This window comes from Cygnus atratus, chromosome 10, assembly GCF_013377495.2.
Source record: "Cygnus atratus isolate AKBS03 ecotype Queensland, Australia chromosome 10, CAtr_DNAZoo_HiC_assembly, whole genome shotgun sequence".
NCBI lineage: Eukaryota > Metazoa > Chordata > Aves > Anseriformes > Anatidae > Cygnus > Cygnus atratus.
Window position 1 is genome coordinate 2,617,000 of NC_066371.1, and position 23,431 is coordinate 2,640,430.

General features: G+C 40.9%; 1 protein-coding gene across 2 annotated transcripts in view; it reads right to left on the minus strand.

Moving 5' to 3' along the window:
- The window catches only part of LOC118248144 (contactin-4), a 305,713-nt gene that overhangs the window by 251,945 nt on the left and 30,337 nt on the right, over positions 1 to 23,431 (minus strand). For both annotated transcript variants that reach the window (XM_035546817.2, XM_035546819.2), the window contains exon 2: positions 10,328 to 10,372. The gene's annotated coding sequence lies outside the window, so the exon portion shown is untranslated. The remainder of the gene's footprint in view (positions 1 to 10,327; positions 10,373 to 23,431) is intronic.

The following is a 23,431-nucleotide window of genomic DNA, read 5'->3' on the forward strand; positions in this document are numbered from 1 at the left end:
AGTAAGATTTGAATGGAGTTTTTGCCCTTGTGGAAGAAGTCTTCCCCCATGCAAACAGCAGTTTGCACGAGAGTGCAAGGAGGTACCACTCCCCACTGGCCAAAACTCAGGCTAGAGCATGAGTGAACTCCGGTTTGTACAGTTAAAAGTAAACAAGCATTTATGAGATAAAACCCAATGCTATGTAGATAGCCTAAAAGATCAAGTACTTTGTCTATGAAGTGTCCACAAACTGGTCCCAGGAAAAACAAACGAGTGGATAACTTTCTCTACATCCTTTCTGAAAGTGATAATGCAAGATATTGCCATCCCACGTGAAATATGCTTACAGTTGCTAGGAGTAAAAGCAACACATCTGATGTACAGTGGCAGAATGAAGAAGTACACTAAGTCACTTCAGATGACAAGCACAATATTTGTCTTGTTGGTATTTATTTCAAGCAGATTAATCAAGATGAAATATTTTGATATTGATGCATATATTACCCTCATTCTTCTGCCTAATGACCTCCCAGTTAATGCTCTTATAATAAACTAAAATAATTACATAAACATTTTTAAAACAGTAGCAAAAAGCTTTACATTTTCATACCCACAAGGAAAATCCCACAACACTGGAAGGGCAACAGGATCTACCTGAGATGAAGCTGATCCAGGCAGAGCTTGCATTTTCCATTTCACAAATACCAGGGATCAGCCTCCCGAACCTGTATATGATCCAAAACCCTGAACGAAAATGTACCTTTTGCTCACGCACATTTTGTTTTAAACACACAACTATACTATGAAGTTTGACATTTCTTAAGCAGAGGGCAGTATTACATCAGTAAATGGTTATTAAAGTTACCTAATCTACAGTACATGAAGTTACATTTCTGCAACACAAGGGTATGTGTTCCAGTTAACTGACTTTAGGTATATACATAAAGTTCCGTAAACTGCAACTATATTCAAGTTACTGCAGGAAATGACATAGAACAGACTTCCAGTCTTCTCCCCCCTCCCCTTTGCTATGAAACAGTAAAGGAATAAATTGACAACAAGACTTTGACCAAGTCCATCTCCTAACTTCTTTCCCAAACTTACTCCCAGAAGGTTTCCTCATTGTACATCACAACTACCAGTTCATTAAATATAGATGCAAGATGAACACTGTCCACTACTATTCTTTAAAACTGCACATTTCCCTGCTCCTCATGGACCTGGCACTCCACTAACAAGAATAACTACTCTGAGTCTCTCTTTGATTCCATGATGCTCTGGTCCTTTTGGCTCCTATAATCCCAAAGCACTCTGCTGATATTGCCCCTCTTAATGGAAAAGTTGGAGCTGAAAAACCTGCCAAGAGATAACATTCACCAGCAAAGCCTCAGCCCTAAAACTTTTCCTACTGCTTTGACATTTGTGTAACATTCAGAAGCCGCTTGCTCACACAGAGTCGTTATTCTCCACCAGTGAAGTACTTCAGACGGAAAGTATTATCTATTCCTAACTGACATCTTTCACTAAATGGAACATTTAATTAATTTGGTCCAAGGCCAGTCTGATCTCTTCTGCTTGTATGAAGACAAACACAACTTGCAACTCTTTGGCACCATTCCTTCTCCTCCCCCTTAAAAAGAACTTTAGTTGTTTACAGAACAGATACAAAAAAATCCACGCTGGTACGGTGACACATCATTAGTTAAAAATACACCACAGCATAAAGAGCTTTAGTACAGAGATAGTGCTGGAATGCAGAATTATGCAAAAATGGCTTAAGAAAGAAAATGAAAGTTCTCTGGAAAGTGATGATTTTTTGCTATGGGTTGCAGCATAGGAACAAAATGACTGCAGCCACTTTGTGTATAACTATAGAAAGCAAACTTGCTACAATTAACTGAATTAAATATATAATACAAGGGGTTATAAAAATATTTGAAATGTACTTATCTTTAAAAGCAGATAGTAAACACATGGTAGAAAGGGACAATCTCAAAAGACAAAAAATCCAAAAGCCTACAGAAGTTGCATGTCACTAACCAGAGACAGGCTTGCATAATGAGCGGTTTGTGTGGTTTACAGCAAGTTGCAGAAAACACTAAAGACGATCAAATGAAAATCCAGCAGAGTTGACAGCATCTCCTTGGGAGACTCGCTGTGCAAAACCAGAGTTCCTTAACATGCACGCCACATTTACCATCAGGCAGATGTACGTGATGAATTCTGACAAGACAGTGTAACACTGGGATGCCCAGACTTACTCCAGATCTGCAGTTCTCTCTGAAAACTGAAGCAACTTCCAAATCTGAGCAACACTCCACTGAAGAGCGTAGTAGCACATCTGTCTGAAGTTATTTGCAATGCAGCACAACTGCATGCAGCTGTAAGAACAAGCAGAGGTCTGCATTTCTGAGAGGAGAAAGATGTGGCCAGAGGACTTTCCATAAAAAACACTTATACCTGGTTAGAAACAAAGTTCACACTAATTAATTAATTGGGTGTATAGTAAAAACCAGCAGATGAATTTTATTAAGCTAGCACCCATCCCTTCAACACGTGCCACAGCCACAAGCCCTTCTGGCCTGGTACACAAAGTCACACATTACCTGGGATCCTGTCTCTGCAGGAACAGCCGAGACTTCAGGGCCTGCATACAACCACATCTATCCCCAACTTGTGTAGCTTAATTAAATGGCAATGGTAATTGGTGCACAACATGCAAATCTCAAACGTGCTGAAGAAAAAGATACCACTAAGTGCTGGTAGATCTTCAGCTTCTTAGCACCTCAGTGGGGCGGACAGTCATCCCCTTTCATCATCCTTGTTGAAAGGGAAGCCTAGCCAGGCTGATCAACATATCCCCATTACAAATTGATAAGGAAGAACATAGCCAGCTGTAAAGTGGTAGAAAACACAACCAAAGGCAACGATGAGGCAGAAAGACCTAAAGAGAGACACGGGCAGCTTTCACATGTGGTGGTGGGAGCCAGGAGCACATTGGTGGGTCTCAGAGCAAGGTTGAGCTGAGTCAGACTAAATGTGAGCTGGCCCAAACAATTTAGGATGCTTGGATGCTAATGATCAGAGAGCATAAGATCAGGAGGTATAGAAAGAAATTATGAGCAGCATATTCTGTAGCATTTACAAAAAAGAATATTACATTGTCATTGGGGAAGGCCAAAGTTCATGTTGAAGTGTCATAATGCACAGCCTACTGCATCCATAGTAGTGTATACCTTTTGAAAAAGGTCATCTAGAAAAAAGTGAAAGATAGCTATAGTGATATTTTACAGAGGGAGGGGAGAGGTGGCTCTAGTCAGCCTCTGACAAGGTGTTTTGATTTTAGAACAGACTGGCAAAACCTAAACAAAAACCTACCAGGACGCACCTGTTCAGCATGAAAATGTTTCTCCCCCCATCTGCTTCCTGTGGAAGAAAAAAAAGACTTCAAGGGGTGTGTTGAAGATAACGTTGTGTATCAAAGCAGGTGATACAGTAGAATCGTGGCAATTCCTGAGGAACAGCAGGAACGAAGATTGAGAGGAAAATGTAAAAATAAGGCATCTTTAAACTGCTTTGAAGTGGTGCCTCACAAAGCTGATCCAATTCCCGTGAACTTCACTACTGGATGAAATACAGTTTACTGGCTGCATAACTCCATCCTCTGGAAATATTGGTTAGTCAAACTATTGGAATAACTACATTATAGTAAATTACAACTAGCATATACCGCTGTATACTCAGAGCTGGTAGTAAGTCACAAGCACAAAGGAAAAGAGACCTAGTGGTAAGAGTGCTGCAGGAAAGAACAGGAAAAAAAAAGGTATTGTTTCATGTGAAGAGGAATGAAAATAGTGGTTGTGAGAGAAGTAATAACTCCTGAAAAATTTTTTTTTAAGAAGTGGCAAGGGAGCTGAAGATGAGAAGCGATAGAAACAAAGACCAGAAGGGATTACACACTAGGGGCAGAAGAAATTATTCCTTCTTTATGCTGCATGGTATATGAGCAGCGTCTGTCCTCAATAACTACTGAAATAACATCTTACAAGAAACCTTGGAGCAGGGCAGATGAACTATATCTTTACAGATTGTTCTACAAGTTCTACCATTTAAAAAAGCAATTATGAGGAATTAAAATAAAATGCATCTCAAAGTAAGAATACAAAGATGTTCTTCCTAAGATGATATTTAATATATACAATGATCAGGTTCAATGAATTAAAGAAACAAAGACCTTATTTTCTTTTTCAGTAAAGACATTAACTTCAACTGTGCTCGAGTAAAAGAATCAAAACTCAAAATAGACTTCCAAACTTGCCCTAAGGAATATTTCTCATTCCTTCGGTTGGCAGACTGATCATTTGAAACAATGCGTCAATTCACCAAATAACTTGGTTGGGGCATGGGATGCAAAAATGCACCTAAGACCAAGACAAAAAGATTTCAGTAGTAGAGTAAGCCACACTAACATCTTCTTGCAAAGCATCATTTATATTTTGTATGGATAAAGTCACAATTAGGTTCTGGTAAACTACACTGAATAATTTAAAATTCATTTTTTGTTTTGCAGATTATGGTCTTCCAGAAGCACCTTAATTTCTGTGTTTATTTCCCCCCTTGAGAATCAAATCTTTTAAAAGATGACAGAACAATGATGTGCTAAAAGGAGCCTCTGCTATTTCATCCAAACATTAGTTTGGTTTTGACTTTCTAATTTCTAGCCAGAGATATTTTTCCCATAGTGGTCCAGCACCATGAAACTGAGCAGAGAACTTGCATAAACTGGTGCAGTATCAAAACTGGCTGCAACCATTTCTTATTTTTTAGTTTCAGCATCAAAACTAATCCGAATATTTGCTGACAACTATTTTTTGCCTTATAAAGATTTGGCTTAAGGGACACACGAGATGCAAAATTGGAGTACTTCATTTGCATTTCTGTAAGTAAATGTTTAACACTCTACTAGTCTGAAATGAACTTCCTAAATGTTAATTGATGCTATTGAAAGTTGCTAAGGGCATATTCAAGGCATTTCAAACAATTAACAAAAGATTTGATAGCAAATAAATTATTTCTGTAATGGCCCAAGTTATTGCCATACCTGTTGTACCACCTGTAGCAAGAAACTTTTATTTATTGAACAAGTATAGTAAATTGTGCAACTTAACGTGACTAAAGGCAATACTCATCTCAAACCTGATTTTTTCTCACTGGAGGACAGGACTCCTTTTATGGGTGTTTCAGACCATTTTTGATTTCTGCCATGGATCTCACTGTTGAAAGGAGTTGAGGGTATTCCAGCTGACATGTCACTCAGCCCCTCAAACACCAGAACCACATCTTGAAATAATTCAAACGAAATCTAAAATGAAGCATATGCTTTGCAGCTCCCAAACCTGTAGGCCAGGCTGCAGAAAACAGCTTGAGATGACCCCACAACCTGGGCTGGGGGCCCTCAGGCTCCTGGACACACTCGTGCCAAGCATCCAGAAGTCCTGCTGTCCTCCCTTCAGTACAACAGGCCCCTGGAAGACAACCATTGCCAAAATCCTACAAACAAGCTAACAGGAGGTAGAAAAGGTTTTAAAGAAAATTGGCTGACAGTTATTTCTTAACATCTGCATCGATAGAGCTCTCTGCAGTCAGATCACTAGCCAGTTATAGAAACAGGAAGAAATCAAGGAAAAAAGAAAAGCATTTCAAGAACAAGTGATGTGCCCTGCTTACTCATTCTAGGCAGCACCTGAGTGCACTGAGAAGCAGCAGTTATTCCATATTACAAACTCCACAGGACAAAGCTGCTCTGCTCAGACACATCCGTACAGTGGAGCACACACCATGCCTCCCCTTCCTATCCTCCTCCCCTGCCTCCCCATTTATCCCAAGCCTTCTTTCCAGTCCAACCTCAAAATGTATGGAAAGCCGGTTTGAAAAGGAAGAGATCAAGTCTCCTTTCTACAAATCTGTTTAATGCTTACTGCACATGGGTTGTCATTGCATTGTCATTGAGGAAGGATCACTGCAGCTGTCTTGCTAAAGCTGTGGCTTACCTTCTCAGCCTTTCATTCCTGTGTGCCGCACACCTTCCAGTAGGCTGCCTCCAAATGCTCTCTCCCTTGCATTAAAAGCCTGAGAGAATAACTGTCCATATTTATAATTGCAACAGCCATTGCTCCAACCAAACGACAGATTCTGCTTTCAATATTGCTGCACCACAGGGCTTCTGCATGGTTGTGTTCAGACCTCTAACACCTGAGAAAGTTCTTTCATGTTCATTTTGATGCTGGATGCTGATCAAACTGCTTGAGCTGAAGAAATTCTCTCAAAAGGGCTTTGTAGCTTACAAATGCTTTTTGCCCTTGTTAACTACAGAACATTGAGGGTCTAAAATTTACTCATCACAATACGAATAGTGGATGAATTTGGAGTTCCTCAATCCCAAGGAGGCAGATACGATCTTCAAATAACAGACTGGCACAGGTCCTACAAGGAGCTATTCTCTGCCTTTTAAACCCATGCATTCTAACAAAGGGAGGCTTTTGTAGAATAAAATGCTTCCTAAAAGGAAATTTTTGAAGGGGTAAGAAGTTGTTTTTGATTTTAAAAGCCTAACCTACATCAACAGTATCTGTGAGATAAATACAATAAATGTCAATTGAACTAGGTATCTTGGGCATTATCTCATTAATTATTTATCCACAAGAAACTTTATGGTGTTCCTCTCGCTTTTTGCAGGATAATGCAATGTGACACTTGATTCAGAATAATAATCTACTAAAAAATGCAAAATGCATAAAGAGCACGCAGAAGTCCAAACTCAATAGGTGTGTTGGGAAAAATGCACATGTCCGCGTAAACAGATGATCATGTTCTGCAGAACTGTCATTCCAGCATTATTGCCGGAGCACTACACTCACTTAAGTATCCCCTGGGGCATCAACCACCAGGAGATACAGGATGACAGATGTACCATCCCAAACAACAAATCCTACTGTGATTTTAATTGAATTGCAGCAGCCATTTTATGTTTTGCAGAGCCTCTAAGACTCTGCATTGCTTACTTGCTTCCAGTGATTCAGCAGTTTATTTTTCAATACAGTAATCCCTCCTTAAGACAGTTTCTCATTCCTTTTAAGCAGTGCTTTGACAGCAGCTACCTATATCTTTGTTGTTTAAGGCACTCTTTTTTTTTTTTTTACTAAATAGAAGTAGTTTATCTCAGACATACTTTTGTTCTCAGACTCAACCATTCTTGCATCCATTTGAAAGCTCAGTCTTTTAGCAGTCCAGGTACTGTCTTCACAACACGCTGTTCCTCTATACATAAGCTGACCTGACTACAGTATTGCAGAAGTTTAAAAAGAAACTGAAGGAAACCTAAAACCCAGAGGATAAGAAGCAGTGACACCAGCCTACAAATATAATCTTTGAAATGTTGTTCACAATATCTGGAAAATAGATTTATTCTTCAATTTACAGGGGACTCCAACAAAACTGCCAAGTGGCTGTTTTTGTTCCTAACCTATCTAAAGGGTGCAGAAAGTTCAGTTAATAGGCAAAAAAAGACAAAATAGGCAAAAATGACTACCTGTTCTGGAAGACGCAAGTCCTGGCAGTGTGGAAGTATCAGCAACTCAGAATCAAGGCTGATGCATCTTGACCTACATTAGCAATGGCTTAAAGCTTCCTGTTCAGTTTAGGGACCTTTTATTAAAGTAATGAACATTTTCAAAGTAGCATCCTGGCAGTAAGGAGCCCAAGGAAGGAGAGTTATTTTCCTTGGATCTTGACAAGCAAAGTGATGCCTGGAAAGCAGACAACTCCTGTCTTTGAAGGAGCAATCTAAAAATTAGATACAGCAAGCCTACATTTGAGTAATTTACTTGAGTAATTTGAGTAATTCACTTAGAAACAGACCCACAGTTCCTCCAGTTGAACAAGTTTCCAACTGGAACAGTGGCAGTTCTTCAGATTCATATAGCCAACAGCTATAAGACAAACACGCACACAAGGCAAAAAGCAAACCATCACTTTGGTGCCGAATGCCACTGGAAGAAAAAACTTAGTTTTAAGCCCTTGCATAATTAACTGCTACATAGACTATAAGGCAGAAGTTATATCCATTATAATTTTATTTCCTAGAGCTATTGCCCATCCAGCACACTCAGTATTCCTATGCAGAAAAGGACATTTCTGCAGCACAAATGTAGACTATGTCTGCTGGTAATGTCTAATTAAAATACACTAAGCCTGGTTGGTGAATACAGCACAGATGCTGCAAGCTTTCTGAGATGACCATTTGCCTGTAGCTGTTTTAATTACCTTGACAGGTAATAAAGTAGTATTTGATAATTACACTATTAAAACACACAAATGTTTCCTTTCAAATCTGTACTTACTGAGTCACTTACGTAAACATCCAGTTCTGATTTCCCCAACAGACCAGAAAAAGCCTTGGCTTCCTCCTTGCCTTATGGCTTTGCAATGACCACACACTGTTAAGAGCATGGATTAGAAAGCCCTCCCCTCCCCTAGAACTGAAAGGTGTAAAAAATCTGAATTTACAATCCTCATAAAAGTGCAGGAACATGTAATCCCCCATCCCACTTTTTTAAAAAGAACACACTTTGCTCAGCTTGAAGGCAACATGCCTGTTCTCAAGGTATGCTGCTAGGCAAAAGCTCTGCTTATCCTCTTAGCATTTTTAATACCACTTCACTACAAATGCCACACAGGTTACACCACAGAATTGAGGTATTTAACACATTTTGATTACATTTTGCTAATGAGAAGTGTTTAGCAAACTGAGTTCTGTAAACAGAACGCAATTTCCATTCTTCTGTCTGTAGTGGTGACATTATTCACAAGCCATCACTACTACGCATATAGCTGTCTGCTCCAGTCCTCCACACTTACCATCAAACTGGCATTTAAGGATTTGGAATGCAGAACACAAGCCTGCAGCCTAAAAATAATATCCCTAGATCTGATCCTGCACTTCTTACTCAAGTTCAATTAATCAGGGTTGCCTAACTCTTCAGAGGTACTTTTCATCTGCAGATTTTGAAAAAGCCTTCCACCAAGTGCAACAGGTATCAGTACCTCCTGTTTACTATGGGAGAACCATAAGCAAGATTTGACCCAAGGAAGGGCTTTGAGGCTAATTTAGGAGGACTGTCCAAAGGTATGAGAAGTGCATTATTCAAAGTTATTTTTTATATATAAGCTTTTCCTTTCAGACTACTAGAAAGCGATATCAAAATTTATCATAGTCTTTGAACACCTCACACAGAGAGCTTTGCAAGTGTAAGTCCCCTGTTGAATAATAGCTTACTTCATCTAAAACAATAGTTCAGTTTGCATTGTAAACACCCAGCACTGAGATACCTCTGAATTACTCAAAGAAAAAGAATCAAGATACTATTTTGATAAAGCATCTGTAACATCTCCAAACAGATAGACCAATAACATCAAAAATTACAAAGGAAACCACATTTTTAAATATTTAATTGTAAACTCTGGAAAGGTTTTGTTCTTTTGTGATAACAATATAATTCATTCTCAAACATAAGCTGTTCTTTGGCAACAACTTTATCTGTGGAGATCAGCCACATGGAGCCAAGATTTAAGAGGCAAAGTCAAAGTAGCAGGGATGCAAAAGCAAGCCCAGTCTTCTGCTCTTGCCTGGACCAAGGCTAGACTCTGAAGCACAAACTATCACACTTAAATTTGTGTTTAACACTCTTATTATTCTAGAAAATAAATAAGAGCATTTCAGGATATATAGGACAAAACCTACCTCAAATAAAAATACTGATTCCTTTCTACTTTCAAACAGATACCATTAAGATATTTGAGTTTCAAAAGTGACAGTTTTGATAATTAAAATTTTACAGTTAAATTATCAAAAGACTGTCGAGTCATTCAATGATTGACTAAACACCAAGTTTGAAAAAATCTCATTACAAAAAAAAAGACAAACCTGAAAGCACTCTGAGATACCAATCTCCTTTTGTAAACTGTTTGTTCAAATTAGATACCTTGTTTTAAATAATGGTATGTTTACAGAAAGTTTTCTGAAGGCAAGCTGCTCCATGTTTTCTATAAATCTTGAAATAGAAAATTGCCTAAATGCAATATGCACCCTGAGGAATTTAAACAAAAATTTCCACCAGTCATTCAAGAATTAAACAAAACCCACTCTCAAGGTACCAAGAAACTCAGGGACAGATTCCGTCATCTCAGGCACAAACAACACAAAGAAAATCCAGACATTTAATGCAATTGCTTTAAGACCATAAAAAATAGTATCAATAAATCAAAATTAGTATTAAAGGACTGTTACCTTCTCCAGTGCATGATACGTAGTCTTCAGTCAAGTTTCCAATACCTGAAAGAAGTAATTGATATGGAAAGTCACTTATAGACATACTTTAAGTCATTACATTCTTTCTCATCCACATTAACTAATTTTGCAAAGAAAGAAGCCACCTTTGATGTTTAAGTTTGCTATTTTCAAGGTACCACAGGACAGAGCAGTGACATGGTTAGGTACTCTGTAGGAAGTTCCCACTTCTGCCTCACAGCTTACTGAGCGCCCTACAGCCCAGCGCTTCCTGAAGGCACCCCACAGGACACCAAGGGTCAGTAGCTCCGCCTGGGGCTGTCTGAACCTTCCTTCTCAACTCTGTCTTCTACAGCCAGAACACTTTCAGCCTGCTAAAGCCTCTCAGTGAATCCAATCCCCATCTTCCCCAACCACACAATGCTATTGGACTCACAGGTGGCAGAACCCCCCAGGTGCTCCCCATTTCTGCTGAGGGCAACATCAGAAGGTGACAACCCAACATAGATCCCAGAGAAAGGGCTGAAGCACAGCCATTTCCCACAAAGTCCCAAGTAAAACCATTAGATAATCCAAATGACTAATAACAATTTGAAAAGTGGAAAAACAATGGGAAACTATTTCAATACATATTTTTATCATTTCGGTTTACACATTTGGTAGCTGGCTATGAGACAAAATACATACAGCAGAGTCAGATGTTTATGAAACCAAAATTGTGTGAGCATCATAACAGAGCAAGAATACTAATACAAGCTTTTTCGCACTATTAACACAACACAGATACAGGAAGGACAAAGGAGTCTGGCATTTTGCCTAAAGACAAGTGTTTGGACACCCATTCTCCAACTCAGTGGTTGTCAGCTGTACAAGACCTTCGTCTGAAGGGTTCACACCCAGCAGAGGACCCCTCCTGCCTTTGGTAAGTCTATAAGAGTTGCTGTCAAAGTCCCTGAGAACACAAAAACCTTCCATGCCACATGCCCTTATGAGTTTTGCAGTTGGAGACTGCGCTGAAGAATTTTATCACTGAGTCTACGGGCACATTATGGCCTCATTTAACAAATACAAACCACTCTCAGACAACTGGGAGTTTTCAGTAGGGACCTGGTGAGCCATTTTTCAGCCCACACTTGAGCTGTGCTCACAAAGTGAAAGGAGTTGCAGACCAGCTCACCGCATGCAGCACAGCACTCGCTGCCTCTGGGATTTACTGGAGGGAAGAGCAGAGGCCTGCCAAGCAGCACCTGGGATCCAGCACCAGGAGTGGGGAAGCATGTTTGTGGGGGAACAGGCTCCAAGGCAGGCAGCACCAGATGGAGCCCCACTGAAGAGTGCACAATGCCAGGTGGAGTGGATAAACATTTGACATCCGGAGCTACGCAAATTAGACATCAGGAAGAGTGAAGGGTTTCATACCTATCGAAATATTACTGTATTTACTGTGACTGTTCAACTCATCACTACAGTTGCAAGGTTTAGAACAACTCGTACGAGAAATGCTCTGATACCAACATCCCTATGTATTTTCAGATACCTAAGAATCCATCCCTTGCTGCTGAAAACCAGAAAAACCCTCCAGTTTTTACTTCAAAAATTCTGACACTCTATACTTGCCTATCCATCTCCAGCATACCCCTCAGCTTGTGTGAGCATAAGGCACCAAGCCAAAACAGAGAAGAGGTTTCCTTCAAAACACCTGCCACACGACCTTCAGAACTGCATTTGTGTTTTTTAAAATCCCTGTCATGCTTGCATGCATAATTGAGCTCAGGGTTTTTTTTGGTGCTCATGTGGGAGACTGGTTGGATAAAATCATTTCTCTTCCCCCACAATCCCTGTGCACTGAGCACCAAGCCTCCCGCTGCTTGCTTCGGTCGAAGCCATTCACACGCGATGTTACTCAGGCAGGACAGGACCTCCGATCTGCCCACCAAATGCATTGCATACCAAATAATCTGAGGTAGCACAGGCAGGTGACACCAGCTAAAATCTGCATTACATCTTCTAATCCTCTGATCAAGCCAGCAGCATGTAAACACTCAAAGCCTTCAGACCTTGCAGCTTCCAACAACAGAAACACTTATGTAGACAACTTCTTACAACATTTTGCATTGGCACAGAGGTGTAGACTTGAAAAACGGAATAGGCAAATTCAGGATGTTTTACTTTCGGTAAAGTATTTTATCCTGCAGTAATTGCACAAAGCTGAACATGGTTCTTTGTAGTCACGCATTTGAGACTGATTAAAGTAATTGTACTTTATCCTCACAAGCAGCACTGAACCTGGATTTCCAGGCTTGAAAAGCATTTAAACTACATTACCAGCAACCATTCAGCAGTGCCCAGGCAATTTTGCTGAATAAAAAACCTCCCACAGCTTGGGGGAGGGTTGGCCATAGCTTCCAGTCAATTCAAATGCACACTTCCAATTCAGGTGAAGAACAGACTGAAACAGGTACCAGGGGAACAAGCAGCGCTCTCCCCTAGGTGACACTATGGAAGACAGCATGCTAGAAACCGGATTTAACAGCTTCAGTATTTTCTGCATCCCTTGTCAACAGAAGGATTTGGAAAAAAAGCATCGAATGCAAATATGAAGTTGTCTCCAAAGGAAAAAAGCAACAACCCTCTTTTAATGTGGCTCCCCAGTCACTGCTCCAGTTGTTCTCAAAGCTGCAACTTCCAAAAAGCCTAAAAAGAAATTCAGCTTTACACTACCCTCATTTTCTGTAAAAGAGCAGCACATACTTCAAGGGAAAAAAATCACTTAAGAATAGAATAGAGGCACCACTTCTTTTCACAGAAATACTGCATAATTGCACCAAAAATTTAGTTTCGCAGGTAAAGACAGTTCTCTGGGAGCTGGCAACAGAGAACTGATGAGAGCCTGAAGAGCTGATCTCATCTGCTGCCTGCAGACAGCCTCACACAACACTCCACGCTTAGACTGACACACTAACAAGACTGAGCTGAAAGAAGCTATCCCAAAGAAAGCTGAGGTGCCTTTCACACCTGGAAGTTTATCATCTTAATACACAAATACTGACATTCCTAATGCACCTGTCCCCAGAGTACTTGGGCAAGACAAGACTACACAGGGTAATAGTTCTGTGGGAGACAGTCAGCCCTGGTCAATGGCAAGAACATTACTGATGCATCAGGCCCTGAGCCCCCAAAGTTTTCCTTTGGTCACTTCAAACACACAACCTATATGGTGTTTCTTTTTTTTTTTGTCCCCAGTTCTATTCTGGGTTGATTCAGCTAGCCTACTCTTGCACAGTTTTGCATCGCCTGCCAAACCAACAGACTAGTCTTGTCCTGTTTTCCCATCTTCCAAATTTACTATTTTTAAGGAAAGCTTAAATTGGGATACTATAAGATTTTGCATCTGTTTCTGCTTCCTTCCAATCTCAAATTAAGCACTCCAGAAATTCTGCCTGCAGATCTGTCTTTACCCCAAATCCTCTAGGTACTGTTTAAGAGCTTTCCCTGCTTCTGTTTTCTAATATGAATTTGACATCCTTCAAAGTTTTCGTTCTTACTATAAAGACAATATTCTTCACTTCACAACAAGCTAAAGAAATGTGATAACCACAAGCCTGCTAGCCCACGGGCTTATTAATACAGGTTATTAAACAACCAAGTGCTTCTGAACCTGCTCTTTCATTCAGCAGTGCTACCAACCTTCATGAAGAAAGCGTTCACTGCAACTGTTCATATTGCTTTCCCTGTTCCTGCTCCTGGAAGGCACTCAGAGCAAACCCCATACCACTCTTCTTTGCCCTAATCCTGGATCAGCTGCCCTCTCAAAACCAAAGAGGACGTTAACTCTGAAGTGCCACCATTTTCCTAGCTGTATCACTGGGCAAAAAACCTCTTTGTGGGACCACTTGCTATCAAGCATCAGCCACATCATTTCCTTGCTGAAGCACATCTTGCACACCAGGAAACCCAGCTTGATTCAGCCTCATCCACCAGCTGCAGCTGCTGCAAGGGGCAGCCCTTCCTCAGTAACATCTGAATCCTTGGCTTGCCTCCTGTTCCCGAATTCAAACATTGTTATTAACACAATAGATTGATGACAGGAGCTAAACAGAAGAGAGTTTTCTGAAGCTGAAATATAAATCCAGTATTCATTTGTCGCAGAAACATTTCCTGTGCATTTAAACATTGTTTAGCGAGTCAGCCAAAAGCATTTTTCAAGTGTAATCTATCTCATGCAGAAAAACTCAAAAAGCCTAATCACCATCATAGCTCTCCCAGGATTTGATAGGTTTAGCTTCAAAGTAAAATGCCATCAAAATAGAGATCTCATGTAGTTTATTGTATGAAAAAAGTGAAAATTAAATATTTCAAAGTGTTATTTTTAGGTAGCAAAATACCTTGTCTCATCAAGTGGAGAAGAGCATTACACATTTATATTGGATTTCTAGACTTTATAAGGCAATTTATTTGATGCCATTTGCTTCACAAATGAAAAGAACATGACCTGCATGACTGCATACTGATAACAAAATAATCTTTAGACAGCAGAATTCTTCATAGATTGTCAAAGAAATCTCAAAATGATTCACCAGCTGGTTCATAAATTGAGCTCCTAAGCTGCATAACCCTTAGGATTGCCTGTTACTTAAAACAGCCTTCCCTGCTCCATCAGAATTGGATCAAAACACACAGCTTACTGACCCCACACAGGGAAGAGGCCCACGTATGTAAAAATACTCTTTCAAAGTCACATAGAGATGCAAGTGAGTAGTCCATATATCAGTAAAAAGCCCTGAATAACTACAGGAGACTGCATTTAGAGAGGATGATGCGTTCATCAACTTTCTACTTTAAATGCAAAGTAATGAAATGCACGAGGTTGTTTTGCATTGTCTGAACTGCTGATTAAGAGATCCTTTGCTCATTTGCGTACAGTGCATCAACCAAGTCACTTAGTGAAGGTTACTAACAGAACACGTCAGGCTCTGATGACAAAGGGAAAATTCAGTGTGAATAGTTGGTTCTTTTGCATATGGTTCCTCATTACCAAGAGGTGTAGCTTTGCCTCCGCAGTCCTCTACAACTTGTTTTCCAAGCACCAGAAGGGGATGGGTTGTACCAACTCTTTGCTGACAACCATGCTTTATTCACCATCATTGTAAACTGCAAGTTTATAGTCTTAATTTTTAATGAGATGTTAAGAGCCCATGCAGTAGCTCTAATGCTGTATGAGGTCCAAGTTTAAGCCTTCACCCTGATGTTTCTCCCCAGGGAATGGAGACAGGCTGAGCTCTCCACACCATGTCACTCCTTGGTCACTTCTAAGATCAGCTCTGCCCCAGACTTAAATCAACAGTTTCTGAAACACCAATGCCAGTCCACCACAGCTTTACAAACACAGATGGGAGCTTCTGATGCTTCTGCATTTCTGCGCTTTTCCAATTTCCACTTGGTGACTTGTGCAGCTGCACCTGTGCAAACACCCACATAGCTGAAGGACAAGGCAGAAAGGACATTGTTCAATGTCATATCTGAGTGATTCCTTGCGTGAAAGAGCAAGCTGAAGCTAACAGGCTATTCCTACCAGAGAAGGGAGTGGACCATTAGTTCCCCTTCATTTCTTGCTCCTATCACTGTTATATTAAATCTTCTCTTACTGGGATTGAAATGCCAGAAGCCAAGATGATCAGTCTGATCATGAAAAAATCTCTAATCACTTTAACCAATTACAAAATACCAAACAAGAAAGGTCAGTGATGAAAAAGCATCATGCACTGAGTAATTAGTATCTATAAAGCCTGTAATAATTAGCAGCCTTGATTGTTGATTTCTGCTTTGCATGTTTTATCATTTTGTTTTTATTTGAGGTGACAATTTAGTGTTTATTTGCAAGCTAAGGGTGTATTCACATAGTCCCCTGATTGCTGTAAATGAAGGCCTTAAATATTTACTGCTAGTAAAATATTTTAAACTTTTTGCAAGATTATCTTCCAATATTCAGCAGTGTGAGATTTTATGACCTTGTGTGTTGAGGAATAATCTTCTGCAACAAGACAAAATGGATGCACGCCCACAGTCTATCCTTGCTGGAGCTACAGCTCCATCACCATTAAATTGTTTGTTTTCCTTTTTAAATTTGTTCCTCATCCTTGCAAACCAGAAGACATTTCAGATCGCCTACATACTCCGTCAACACCACGTTCTCCAAAACAAGGTCTTTTGCTTTCTAAGTTGCTTTCTTATACAAATTGCCAAGTTACATAATGAGGTCACAGTGCACAGATACATGGAGCCTGCACAGGACTCTGCAGTTAAACATATCCACAAGAACCACATAAAATACACATCTCCTGGTGCTTAGCTTCCATTCTCTTATAATAAAGCAACAGAAGACAGCAAATAAAGTCAAGTATGAACTAAAAACCTAACAGCAGGAAAAAACACAGCGGTGAAAGTAACTGAACAAAAACTTCCAGGTCTGAAATGAGCTCAGTGAGTACATGCCAAACACAGGACAGAGATCAGATTGTCCCCCACCTGTGACAACTGAAAGCCATACACAGAGTTAAAACTCCACAGAGGTGGAGAAAATCTATGTTTAATGCACACCTTGCATCTTTTTTTTTTTTGGGGGGGGGGGGGGGGGGGGGGGGAAGGTATACAAATAGGCAAGTCCCAAAAAATAAGCAAGACCGAAATATTTTGGAGCAAGAGATGTACGTGAAAGCCTCATAGATGTATTACTTGCAGCAAGCACACTAAATACTAATTGTAAAAATCAGAGAAAAGCTTAACATACAGTAGTAAATCACTTCCTTTAAATTAATTTTATAACTTGATTTCTCAAATCTAAACAGAAACCATAAGGGACCATGACAATTTTTCCCTCCAGCAGGCAGGCTACCTCTTCCCTTTTAAATTCCCACTCCTGCAGCAACACCATGCGAAAGAACTAGGGAATATTTTATCAATTAATTCTCTCAGAGTCACTAGGTTATGACTAGGGGGAAAAAAAATCTGTTGCAATGTAATCTATCTACATTCAGAAGCACAGAAAGCTATTAGTCTGCATCCTAGTGATACCAAGCCCTTCTCATACAAACAGTAGAGCAAGCTAAGCTACCCAGACTTGACATCTGTCAAAACAGACCAGGTCTCAAGTAGTAATTTATATGGGTAGCTTTCTTCCTCTCCTTCCACTGGTTCAATTATTGCAGCAGTATCATGAATAAACAGTATTATGTTCGGGGGAAATTAGAAAAAAGGAAATATAATAAGCTTAGGATTTGCCTAAGATCCCTTCCTTTTTTATTTTAATATATCTATAAATTGCTCTCCTTCCATGCATTGTATTCTGCTGCTGTAAACTTACCAGCTCACCAATTTCCTCCTAATTCTGATTCCCCTATTTTGCCATAATGACCTCTCCATTACTGAGCCCTGTTCAGCTTAATCAGACAATTAACTTGACTACATTAATAGATGTACAAAACACAGGAAAACAGCACTTACCCTACACACTGGGTAATCTATGATTATTTATGAATTTAGCTATAAAAACTAGCATGTGAGGAGAAGATTGTGTCCTTGGTGATCAAGTGAAGTGTGGTCATGCCTTCACATTATGTTTGTATATACAATTTTTATTTTTTAATTTGTTTTTGAACAAGAAGTCTTTTGCTTATGGACTCAATGGTCCACCTCATGTAAGCCAAGCAATCACCTCCTTCCATGGGCACCAAAGCTGACACAAATTGAAAAAAGGCTGAAAAGTTCCTCAGTCATTTTGGTAACAACACCATTTTAAATGGCAGCAAATACAAAGCACAGCATTTTTCATTGCTGTAAAGTTCTCTTCTGTTTTTAGTAACAGGTACTTCTGCCTTGATCCTTTGGCACCTGACACTAAAACTCAAGCAAGAGCTAAGGCCGTACTTCAGTAAGAAGAGCACATTAACAGTGACATGCTTTTCAAAGGCTAATGCTCCCAGCAGCTTGTTTTGATGGGGTGGCAGTCTCTTAAGCTGATGCAGCCCACAGGGTAGAGGAGGGAGATCAAAGAGGTGCAGCTGGAAGCCACAGCCAGACCTGCTCGAGGATCACGAATAACCCCAATGGAGAAGACAAAATCCTGTTCGTGAAGGTCACAACTGAAACGTGGCAACAGTAAATGTGTGAACCAGGATAAAAGACTCAGCCAAACACTCAGAATTTCAACTGTGTAGGCAGAACACCTAGAAGAGCGAGGCTGACCCTGAGCAGAGTAAAGCAGCGCTGGATCTGACTTTGATCCCGCTGATCTCATGTTCTCTATGTGGCCATAGGAGAATTACAGCACAGCACTACTGGTAAGGGCAAAGCATCCAGGACCTCAAAAAGTAAATTAAAAAAGGAAGTTTGGATCAAATTCAAAACAACCAAACTTTAAAAATAACAATGTTTTAGAGGAAAAAGTACAAGCTTGCAAATTCTTTCTCACTACAAAGCAGAAGGAAGCCACTGCCTCCCATAGATGAGTGGAAACATCACCACAGCAGGGCTCACATTAACAGAAGCGCCACTGCACCAAGATGGATGAGCTCAGAAGAAACAACAAACAAGATTTGCTGTTTTTGAAACCTGTACAGTTGTTCTCCAGTTAGTTGGTACAGAGCTTGAAACATTCTCGCCAAGGTGATCGGCTCCGGGGCAGACATGTGCTGCAGCAGAGCAGGAGATCAAGGCAGGCAGGGCTTTTTTTTTTTTTTTTGCAGCATGGAGGCCACTCAAAGCAGCTGAGGGAGCCACCAGGCCCCGGCAGCCCTCGTGAGGGAGGTTGAGGAGCCACAGGCAGAGCCATCAGCATCCCCTCCCCAGCCGCTCAAAGGCAGCCCCTGGGGAGTGCTGCGACCAGGGCAGGCAAACAGCAGTTTGCCCTCAGCCTGGGCAGAGCTTCCCTCCCCACTCAGAACAGCTCATCTACCAGCTGTCTATCTATAGACAAACCACCATGGTCTCCACTAGGCAGAAAGCTCTTTCTAGAAAGCCTGTGGTGACCCAGATTGGCTACCCTCTCAAAAATGCAGCAGTTCAGGTTTCTGGTCACAGGGAGTGCCTGAGCCTGTCGCTGCCCTCTGAGGGTGGCAGAGGCACCACGTGTGCAAGGTGTGAGCAGGTGGATGACCTGGTCAGCCTGATGACAGAGTTCAAGGAGGAGGTGGAGAGGTTAAGGGCTATCAGGGAGTGTGCGCAGGAAATAGACTGCTGGAGCAACTCCCTGCCAGGCCTGGAAGAAAGGCACTGCAGTGTGACACCCCAAATACAAGCCCTGAGGCTTAGGCAGCCAGCAGAGGCTCCACCAATGATAATCAGAGGGCTGGAGCACCTCTCCTATGAAGAAAGGTTGAGGGAACTGGGCTTGTTTAGCTTGGAGAAGAGAAGGCTCTGGGGAGACCTCATTGCAGCCTTCCAGTACTTGAAGGGAGTGTATAAACAGAAGGGGGAACACCTGTTCGTGTGTTGATAGTGATAGGACAAGGGGAAATGGTTTTAAACTAAGACAGGGGAGATTTAGGTTAGAAATTAGGAGAAATTTTTTCACTCAGAGGGTGGTGAGGCACTGGAACAGGTTGCCCCATCCCTGGAGGCATTCAAGGCACCAGGCTGGACGCAGCTCTGGGCAGCCTGCTCTAGTGGTTGGCAACCCTGCCCAGAGCAGGGGGTTGAAACTAGATGATCTTTAAGGTCCTTTTCAACCCAGGCCATTCTATGATTCTAAGATGAAGGAACTTTTGCACATCACACCCTGTACCCCAGCACACCAGCGGTGCAGGCAGCAGTGGGCAGCACATGGCTCCTACAGCTGCCACCCAGTAAGATGGGCAGAGCAGCTCCTGGCCAGGGCTGGGGGAAACCAGGACCATTCAGAGCAGGATTTGGGCTTCTCCCAGCAGCTCCACTTCCCCAACTGCAGCCTCCACCAGCAGAACAGCTAGTTGGCTCATTACATTGTTTCACCAAACACGTATTATTAGTAAAACAGATTTGTTGTGGCTGCTGCACCACAACTGATGCGAAAATGTTCTGAAGAGAAAAAGGAGAGCATCAACTTTCCCATAACATAGAAAAATCTGAAAATAAGCAGATATGTCCATAGTAGATAAAATCAAATATGTTGACATTCAAGGTGTATACATAATGTACAAGTAATCTACATATGCATGTATGTTATAGAATCTTGCAAATAAATGTTATTCTTCATAAAAGTTCAGACTTCATAGGATGGTATAAATCTATTTTGTATATCTTGTAAAATGGTATAAATATATTTTGGATATATTTTTGTATCCCACATTAAATATTCTAAGAAATGTAGCCCTGTCAAGACAAGTTCTTGCACACTTGAAACTTTCAGAAATCAAAGATTTAATAAAACAGATGTTTTAATTCTTTTGTGTATGCATTATAGTTATCTTTTAAACAACATACTTATCTAAAGCCTTGGGTTAAGCACAGCTCTGAGGTAAACAAGTAACAACACCATCACTGCATCTACTTGAATCAGACTCTAGCCTTTCCTCTGCAATGAAGTAGGCTAGCAAACATTTGGGAGAAGTTAAACTAAGGCTACTTTATGTTTTTTCTACCATCATTTTAAGGAGTATTGGATTTTTAATAGAAGTTCTAGGGTTTTTTTTTGGGGGGGGAATAAGGTTACTTTTTTTTATAAAAAAGTTTAGAAATTCAGCAACTAAGACCATTTATCTGGATTTGTTTTTCTAGGGAGTTCTACCAAAAAAGTGTGTCTAATTTAAATTTCACATCAATTTCAAAACCAACCCCATCTCTAACTTTTAATTCTACTTGAATTTACTGCTCAAAGGTGGCAAGTAGTACTAGAGATCTTGCTGTGATCTAGCTGGAATCAAGTGCAGTGATTCAGCTCCCCTCCCTGCTCTTCTTGAAAGAGTTAAGCCCAACATCTCCATCTTCAAAGTCATTCTATCAATAAGCTGAATAATTTAGTAGGCAGCCATTTGACTTGATATTTTTATACAGGTCATAAACTTACTAGTACACCAAACCCTATGCCTTAACTAGTATTTCCAAGGGGGTAAAGCTGCTGGGGGACTAAGCCACGTATATGCTACTGGCAATTATACACCACAGCTGCCTGAGTTTCACCCAGCTTCCTTAGTTATTTTATGCAAATTTTGATGACCAAAACCAATTCTCCCCCCTACAGAAGCCATAACTTGTGTTATTTACTCATGTGTATATTAGCACTGAAAACATGAACTTTAGACTAAGTGATATCTGTAATGCTGTACAGATAATCTTCAAAGGCTAAACAGCTTATGATTAGCATTGGACTCTCAAGTAGGAGCTATGAGCATAGCTTTTTTTTCTGCTTTTTGGCAACAACTCCTGGTCATTCATCCCCATAGCTCTGAGACACTGATCAAGTCACAAAGGAATTAGCTAAATACGTAAAGGATGCTGCTACTTCAAGATAGATATGTTTTCAATTAATTTTATTTTTCTGCGTATCTAGCAGATTTATGAGATAAGCTATTCCTATTCTTTTTCAGTATTCCTTTCAGAGACTTAAAATCTTTAAAAATATATAGATATAAGAACATCATTGGAGGAGTGAACAAGCAGAGAAAATGAAGGGAAGAGATAGGAACAATGCAGAAATCTCCAGTGAAAAAGAACCGATGAAGAACACAAAACTATGCTGCACAGAGTAACTATCTACTACAGCTCAAGTACAGAAAGCAGTTATCCCACAGTACTTTTACATAGTTTGAGCAGGAATCAGCTGAACCATTCTGAGGTTTTGAGCAGCTTTAGACCTTAATTGACTGCTATACATTGTGTGCGGCTTGCAATGTGATCATGCAAATTAGTATCCAGTACACTGTTAAAGCCGAACCAAATGAGTCAGTGCAAGCCCAGCTCCTAGATGTTTCCAAATATAAATTAATTCTATTAATCCTTATTTAGATCCATGAGAAAAACAGTAGATACTGCAGACCACCTTCCAGAGGTCAACAGCACACAAGATGTTTCATAGGAGTCTCAGTAGCTACAAGGCTTCTCCAGCTGACATAATGGTAACTACTACTGCCAACACACCTGGAGACCTCTCAGCACCTGGTATTTGTTAATGCTTGTCTTCACATCAGCCCTACAGCACACCTATCAGGGCTTACACTTGCTATGTAAGAATGAAGGAAACGTATTTGCAGGACACTAAGCAGCAAGTCAAGTAATTAAGTCCAAGCATGTGCTCACACCTTCTAGAAGCCAAAACATTATCTACATAATAGCATTAGTTTTACAAGGGGAGTTGCAGAAGATATACCAGGATAAAGAAAATAAATACAGGAAAGCTCTAAGAAGAAGAGTCAACAGAGGAATAACTAAACATAGGCCAAACCCTGCTTTCTGAGCAAAGCCACGTACCCAATCCCATACAATAATCCTTAGAAAGACTGACACTACCCCCAAGCAAAAGCCTTACTCCACCATGCTCAGCAACTCCCACAAGGTTTTGCTGTCACCCCAGGCACGGCGGCCAGACCTGCAGCATCACCCCAAGGGCCAACTCACCAGGGATGGGGCCTGGGGAGCCCCCACCTGCTTTGCTCTTCAGCATAGCACCAGCAGCCCACTCTGTCCTCTAAGGCAGAGCCAGCTACCCTCTGCATGCCACCTTCTTTAATAAGCTCCTGAGGATCTCAGTCTCCTCCCTTTCCCTTTAGGTGTGCCCTCATCCCCCAGTGGCACCCAGCTGGGCGCAGCAAGGCCAGCTCCTGGGCAAGAGGAGGGGTGGGCACACAGCCGGCTGTCGTTAACAGGCATTAGTCCAGCCACTGGAGCTGTGGGGAAGTGCTGGGGCGGGGAGAATGTACCCGAGAAAGAAAACTGGAGTTTAAACGTGGCTTTAATGCCATCTACCATTTGCTTCAGCAGTGCAGGAGAGGCACCTCTCGGATCTCCTCTGCCAGCCCCAGCAGTGAGATGATTGCTATCGCATAATGTTGCCAGATGGTGTAAATCTGACAGCGACACGGCTGGGACCTATTTTGTTAAATGCAGAAGCAGCACTGAGTAGTGAAAAGATACTGT